This window comes from Amphimedon queenslandica, unplaced genomic scaffold (genome assembly GCF_000090795.2).
Source record: "Amphimedon queenslandica unplaced genomic scaffold, v1.1 AMPQUscaffold_13391, whole genome shotgun sequence".
Taxonomy (NCBI): domain Eukaryota; kingdom Metazoa; phylum Porifera; class Demospongiae; order Haplosclerida; family Niphatidae; genus Amphimedon; species Amphimedon queenslandica.
In genome coordinates this window covers 121,554-129,581 of record NW_003546373.1, presented here as the reverse complement: position 1 = coordinate 129,581, position 8,028 = coordinate 121,554, and the positions used below count along the sequence as shown (strand labels likewise).

Sequence of the window (8,028 nt, the reverse complement as noted above, 5' to 3'; positions counted from 1 at the left end):
TAAACAATCATAGCCGGCAGAGCTAATAGTAATAGTAATAATGATAAATGTTGCTTACAAGATCAAAATAACTACAAATGTTGCTAGCAACAAGTTACCACGTGTATGAAGGCTTTAATGTTAATATTTTCAGTAATAGGATGGGTTGCTGTACTGAGCCATATCTTGGATCTCATGCAGTGGTGTTGGCCCATTCTATCACTGAATGTGTTGACATTAATGCTTTCATACACAAGGCAACTTGTTGCTAGCAACATTTTGTGGTTATTTTGATCTTGTAAGCAACATTTATCAATCATTATTACTGTACTATTATTAGCTCTGGCTATGAAAAACATGTTGCCAAGAGTAGAAAGTTGCTGGCAACCTGTGATCAAAACAGTTAAAGCAGTGCCAGAATTGAAATAATCCTTTAAATGAACATATAGAGCTAAATCAAAGTATAATTTAGTCTGGCTTAATATTCTCATCCATGATAAATGTATCACTTTTATTGCAAATTATGAACTTATGATGCAATCTGAAAGTGCAATTAATTTGGCAATGTATTATTAGCTGATATCTTTATCAATTTTATTATCAATTTATCAGGTTTTATTGGTGGTTTACAAGCAGATTTGCCAATATTAAAACTGCCAATCATTAATGTGCATGCTCAGTAATGCATAAGTGTACACAAGATTCTCTAATTATAATTTTACAACAAAATTGACAAAATAAAGCGCTGCAAAAATGAAGTGCTATATGGTATTTATAATGATTCATTCTTTATTTCTTGCCTTCCTTGCATCATACAGATAGTTCACCTCAGTCTACTATCAATTACATCATGGCTGGTCATTTCCAGCAGCTGCAAGTGGTCAGTAATAGCTACTCAACTGTCTCATCCTCCAGTATCACTCTCTGTTAGGAGATTTGAGTAAGTATTTTAACATACATGTACATGTACATGTACATTTACTGTATAGATGGTAATTTAATTTTGGAGGCAATAAATTTTGACAAATTTGGCATTTAAATAGAATAGGCATTTGCCAAAATAAACCCCACCATTTTGAACCATACATTATGTACATGCTTGATGGCATAATAAATTAATAATAGTTTTCTGTTATCCACCCACACAACCACTGTATTTATTATTAGTGAAATCAATTATAGGAACAACCTGGGGGCTTCACCCCTAGATCGTAAAAAAATAGATTGCTTCTTCAATGCTGGTAAAACAGCCTTTTCCTGCATTTTCGTCAATTATGGGTGGGGCCAAGATTATTTCAAGCATACTGCCATGTTACTGGTACTTCTGACTGCTCCTTAATAAAGCACTGGAAACTGCTGAAATCATGATCAGGGGGCTAAATACCTTTGTTAAGAGGTTTGGTAGTGATGCAAGAGTCCAGGACTTCAGTAATTTTTTCTGAGCCCACCCATTAAGAGGGTGCTCAAGCCCCCTCAGCCCCCACCTAAATACACCTCTGCAAAGTAACTACAAATGTTGCTAGAAGGCCTTAATGTCATGATATTCAGTGATAGGATGGGTTGTTGTACTGAGCATCTGATGTCAACTCATGTAGTGGTGTTAGCCCATCCTACTGTATAGTGTTTTTATTGAGGATAATAAATTTTGAGAATGAACCATATCAGGAAGCATAGATGCAGGAAGTTTGCTGAATTAATTTTTGCAAATTTTGACTATTCTGCCATCTTGTACCCCATCAAATTGATTTTCAAGGAAATTAATTCTTGAATCTTGAAAAATCTGCAAAATTTGTGAAATTTGTTACCCTCAAAAATAACCCGCTATACCATGGCGGTATTTCTGAATGTGTCGTCATTAAGGCCTTCATACATGAGGCAACTTGTTGCCAGCAACATTTGTAGTTACTCTGATCTTGTAAGCAACATTTATCATTATTACTATTATTATTAGCTCTACTATGACTGTTTACAAAAAACATGTTGTTGCCAAGAAATAGGCAACCTGTGATCAAAACAGTCAAAGCAGCATGGTGCCAGAATTCATTACATGTGTACATGTATATGCGTTATTTAACAGGAATGATCCTGATGAACATATAAATCTAAGTATAATTCTAGTCTGGCTTAATATTTATCTATAATAAATGCATCACTTTATTGCAAATTACGAACTTATGATAGTGCAATTATAATTTGGCAATTTATTATTCACTGATATCTTTATCAAAAAAATTCACAACTGACTTCAAACTCTATACTAACATAACTAAAACTAAACTATTCAAGAGATAGTCTCTTTATGTTCATCGCACACAGCATAGTAGCCTCAGGCCAAAAATCCAACCAAACTGAGTATCATCACAAAGACAGGAGCTACTAGTCCAGTAGCACTGGATACTCCAGTACAAGGCTTACAGAACTGCATGCATGAGTTTAATGTACAAACATTACTAGGCAACTTTGTTGCTGGCAACCTGTGATCAAAACAGTCAAAGTGACAGAGCCATTCATTAAGCAGGTGCATTATAATTTTTAAAAATGGCATAATCTTGGAATTAAAGTAGTTATCAGTCTAGTTCAACCAGACTATATTTATCCATGATATTTGTAAATATATCACTTCAATGAAGTTCTGATGCAATCTACATGGTGCAATTCACTTGGCAATTTGTTATTAATTATTAACTGATAACTGATTTTATTCATCAAAGAAACTTTATTTATCAAAAAAAACAACTTCACAACTAATGCAAACTCTATTATAAGTAAAATTAAACTACGGTTCAAAAGCTAGTCTCGATATTGTTCATGGCATACAGCAGTGGCAGCCTCAGGCCAAAAATCCAACCAAACTGAGTATCATCACAAAGACAGGAGCTACTAGTCCAGTAGCACTGGATACTCCAGTACAAGGCTCATCCACACTAACACCACTGCATGAGTTGATACCAGATCCAAGATATGGCTCAGTACAACAACCCATCCTATCACTGAATGTGCGAACACTAGAAAGACAAGTGGAAGGAGCTGAACTGCAGGATATTCCTCCACCAGAGGTACTTGATGGACAGGAATTTAACAAACGTTGGAAACTTGAGTAATCTCCTCGATATTGCCTTATGTACCTCACCTCACAATAGTCTCCACTCTCCTGTCCACAAACACCTTGACGAATCAAGGTAACGAGATAATCCCTTAAGGCATCATTATTTGTCACTATACAATTGTAGTAGGTGTCAATTGGATCGATGCAAGCTGAGACACAAAATCGAGAGTAAACATTGTTGAGAGCAGTGAGCTGAGCATCAGTGAGGGATGAAGCAGGGAGATCTGAGAGACCACCTGAAAGCTCTGTGAAGTTGCAATAGGAAGGAAGATCGCTTTGAAGCTGGTTTAAACAAGCAGTGAGGTCTTGACGTACTTCCAGTTGATAGCCATGCCTCTTACTGATTTTGTGCACCCAGTCAGTGACAGCAGCTACATCTCTTTTCTTTGTAGTTACAGCACCATCACTTGAAGCAACGACAAGAAAACAGCAAAGAAGAAAAATGGTAAACATTCTCAATTAAGGAAATAGCATAAAGTAATAGCAATGGTCCGAATGCACAGCTTTTATAGAATATCTAATGCATAATGAAATTCATTGTTGATTTATCGACAGGCAACTGTTTAATTGATACCCAAATTGGCTTCACGGTCATTAATGACTGGTTTGTGCTGCTTTACCACAGGTATTATTGTTATTAGAGACACTTTGACTATAGTCAGGCAGAGGCCTGTCAGGCTCTACTTTGACCAAATTTGGTTACTTTTAAAACTTGTATAATAATTACTCTTTAAGAGTAACATGTACAGTACAGGTTGTGGTCTGGCTACTTGAGGCTACAGTACATGCACATCTACTTCTTGAATCAACATTTTATTAAGAATAGTAACAGGCTAACAGATACTATAAGCCGAAGGATCAAAAGTGCTAATTATGCAGTAAAAACTGTTTGTGAACAACAAGTTTATTGCATACAATTTTTTACAAAATGAATGTAATGCATCAATTCAGAGTTATATGAACCATTAGAGATACATTCATTATGAATGAGTAAATGACAATTTCCTTGTCCTCCTTATGCAGATTATAATTACATCAATACATAATACAGGTAGTGTTTGTACATTCAATGTATCACCCACTGAAAGTTTTAAATTGTAAACTAAGCATTGGTGCTTGGGAAAGTACTTGCTTGTACACACAAGAGGGAGTCTGAAATAAAATAACAAAGGGAGTGAACGAAAGATTGAACTGGGGAGCAGTTATACTGTGGTTCGTACTAAGTAAACAACAAATTCCAAGAATTTGCAAAAGCAATTTTATAATAAAGAGGTAAGTACACCTACTATAATATTAATTCTTTATATATTGCAACTGAAGTTTTAGTGTCATAAAAAGGGTTTATGAATTTGAAAACCTCAGAAAAAGACATAAAGCTCTATCAAAACATGGCAATGTTGCATTATGCTTTGCATCATTATAATAGCAGATCCCTAATAGAAGGAGTACACAAAAAAGAGTTAGTGTTTATGATTATTCACTGCAAAAAATTTTCTAAAACAACTATAGTAACCTGATGTAATTATTTTATGTAATAGAGTGCATACTTTTCTTAAAATACATTATGCTCCAACAAAACATGATACAATATATATGTACATGTACATCAACACATAGCATAAACCATGTAATATTGCTTCAAAAATAGAACACAAAACTATACATACATGTACAGTCAAGTTTCAAAGAAAGGGAGGTTTTGGGACACCAATTTTGAATATTTAATATTTTAGTTGATACATACTGTACATTGAAATTTTTTTCAAATGATAAAGAAGTCTCTTATTTAATAGATCTACATGTATTTAAATTTAATGAATGGTTTAAAGTTTCCTAAAGTATATAATGTGCTGACTGCTGAGCTAGTGTTTACTAATGATTGTCTAAATCTCAAAATAAACTGACACTTTAAGGCATAAATAAATTAAATTCTGTAACAACAACAAACATTGCAATTAGATGATAGAACTGGGACAATGCTATTGCATTCTTTCCTTCTTTAATGACACATGCATAAAGTGCAGTAAATTGAGAAGCCAAAGCAAATACATATGCATGACTCTTATATGCATGTGCATAATTATAAACATGTATTGAGATAATCCTGCATTTCAGTTTATTGATTACAAAAGCTTTCTATAATTAATCAATTGGCCCTTAAAAGGAAATAGAATGAGAGTAACTACTGGAATGTGATGAATGCTACATGCACTGAACAGATTAAAAATTTTAGCTGCATTATGACACAACAATAATTAGTAATTTTCAGAACAGTATGGTCTCATTGAATTACTACTGGAGTATAGCATGTATGGTATGCCATAAAAAATAATATTATTGAACACATACACGTACAGTAGTTATGGTGTTGACAAGTTTGAAGCTGTCGAAGTGAGTCATGGTAGCTGTAGAGGGAAGAAAAGAAGAGAGAAAGAATTAACTGATGTGTGATAATACAGTTATCCATGTTCAGCCTCACTCTCCCACACCCTTCCTCCTTCCTTTCTCTTTTCTTTTGTCTTTTACCTTCATATATCTCTCTCCTTTTCCTTTCCTTCTTTTTCATTTACTCAAATTTCACTTTAACTCTAACATTAACTGATAGTCCTTCCTGGATGTGATGTCACTGTATGTACCTGATATAAACAAAAAGTAAATAAAAAATGCTTTCCTAAACTCAAAAAATGTGCTTATACTGTATAGAAGGAAATTTTGGAGGGAGTTAAATTTGCCGAATTGCTAAATTTTGGTGGCCATGTGCCATTGAGCATGCCTCAAAATGGTCGATTTTTATTCTGGTGAATGGGTATTAAAATGCCAAATTCACCAAATTTAACTACCTCCAAAATTTCCTTTTATACAGTAGATCTACACTGTAGCTAACTCTGTTACAGTATAATGGTTCTTTTCAAGCATAACAAATTTTGCAAATTTATCAAATTTTTTAAGATTCAAAAAATTTTATTCCTTAAAAAAACTTTATTCCTTGAAATTTAATACAGTACAAGATGATAGAATAGTGAAAAAGTTAATTTTGTGAACCTCTGGATACAGGTCCTTCACAAAAATTATTATCCTTAAAAACCACTATATAATAATAAAGGATTCATTATCGTCATACCTATCATTACCTGTTGTCTCATTGGTCTCCTCCTAGCTGATGGTTTCTTATATTTGTGCTTCCTCTTCTCTCTCCTCCTCCTGTTCTATTTAATGACAGGTGCTCGGTCAACCAATGAAATATCTCTACAGTATAATTATATCAATTATCATGTTAGTACACAACTTTTAAAATTCATAAAAATCCAAATTTGATTAGAATTAGCTCAAATTTTCTACACAACATATGTACATGTATATATATATATATCAATAATTTTTTTCCTATTCATTTTTGATCAAATTTGGTTTAAGACCTTGCAAGGACTTTGGCCCAATTTTTGAGCAACTTCAAAAAGTCATAAAAATCCAAATTCAATTGAAATTACGTGTACTTCAAATTTTCTAAACAACATAAGGGCATGTATATGCATTTAAAAAATTATAAAAATGTAGAATTCTCTTTTTGTCATTTTTGATGAAATTTGGTTTGAGATCTTTTCATAATGGTACAGGGACTTTGGGCCAATTTTTAAGCAGCTTTAAAAATTCATAAAAATTTAAATTTGATTGGAATTAGCTACACAATATATATAAGGATATGTATTATGCATCAGAAAATCTAAAAAAATAAAAAAATTTCTCTTAGTCATTATTGACAAAATTTGGTCAATGTATTCGGCACTGCTTTGAAAATTCACAAAAATCTTGTTTTGATTGGCAACTCTTTCTACCATAAAAATGTAATAAAATAGAAAAATTATATAGTACCTCTTAAACATTATGTTCATAAATAATACATAAGTTACTATGGCATAAAAATAAAATAAAACCTTACATTAGACTATAAAAATTAGCAAATCCATATGCATTGAACGTGTAGTCACTTACTAGACCAATCCCCTTTACAGAAATTAACAGTAGGTAAGACCATCATCATCAGACTCACTGTCACATACTTTTTAAAAGTGTAGAGTAATCGTCTACTTCATTGGCACCCTCTTCATAAGTATCTGCAAAAATGTCATCATTATTAGTCTAGTCTTTTATTATTTCCACTGATTTATTAATAATTGATTGATGGTCGCTATCAAGCAGTTCTTTATTTTGTGAGGTGCTAGCTTCATCAGCAACTGCACTTGGTCCTGCTTCATCTTTAATGATAGAGGAGACTCTGAAGGGAGTTCAAAATCAGGCTCAACATGGCTACAGAGGGCCTTTCCTCTGTTGTAGTACTAGTCGACTCAGTCTCAGGTTCTGTAGAACGCTTCCTCTTTCGCCTCTTCACTCTCCGTAAGGAATCAGATGAGATTAGTCCTGAACTTTTATCATCACTAGAAATAGGACTTTCCCCGCATTCACAGTGACAAAACTGTCGGCACCATGCATTCTGAATAATTATCATTCATTGTTAATAATTGATCAACCACGCCCAACAGATAATGAATAAATAATTAAAATTATTATTATTGATTCAAGCCCGGTCTATTTTGATACAACTTTGACTGGCATCAATGTTGTGTTGAATCATGTCTGTTGCTCTGCCTGAACCAGTAAGCTTACCATACACCAGCATGGTTGTATCATAATCATGAGCTTTATGGCTGACAATCAAAATTGTATCAATCATGCTACGCTGCACGCACCTGCAGGCTGCCCAAAATCTATGATACAGGGATGCGTCAAGCTGGGTCATCATTGAAATCAGCTATGAATCAACTTAAAATTCTTGGCTGTGTACTAAAGAATAGCATGTCTTTACCCAAAACTCTTACTAACAGTTAATTGTGTTGACATGATGCAGGATGATGCATGCATCATCCATATCAACAATCAGACTATAA

General features: G+C 33.6%; 2 long non-coding RNA genes across 2 annotated transcripts in view; both read right to left on the bottom strand.

Annotated features, from left to right (window-relative positions):
- LOC109582306 (uncharacterized) overlaps nucleotides 1-7,563 on the bottom strand; it is an 11,714-nt gene extending 4,151 nt beyond the window's left edge. Inside the window, exon 1 of the long non-coding RNA XR_002185018.1 lies at nucleotides 7,144-7,563. This is a non-coding gene — a long non-coding RNA (uncharacterized LOC109582306). The remainder of the gene's footprint in view (nucleotides 1-7,143) is intronic.
- LOC109582308 (uncharacterized) lies at nucleotides 5,313-6,393 on the bottom strand. Its single transcript, XR_002185020.1, has 3 exons — nucleotides 6,217-6,393; nucleotides 5,612-5,721; nucleotides 5,313-5,490 (listed from the first exon to the last, which is right to left on the bottom strand). It is a non-coding gene; the product is annotated as an uncharacterized LOC109582308 (long non-coding RNA).
- Nucleotides 7,564-8,028: the final 465 nt, after the last annotated feature.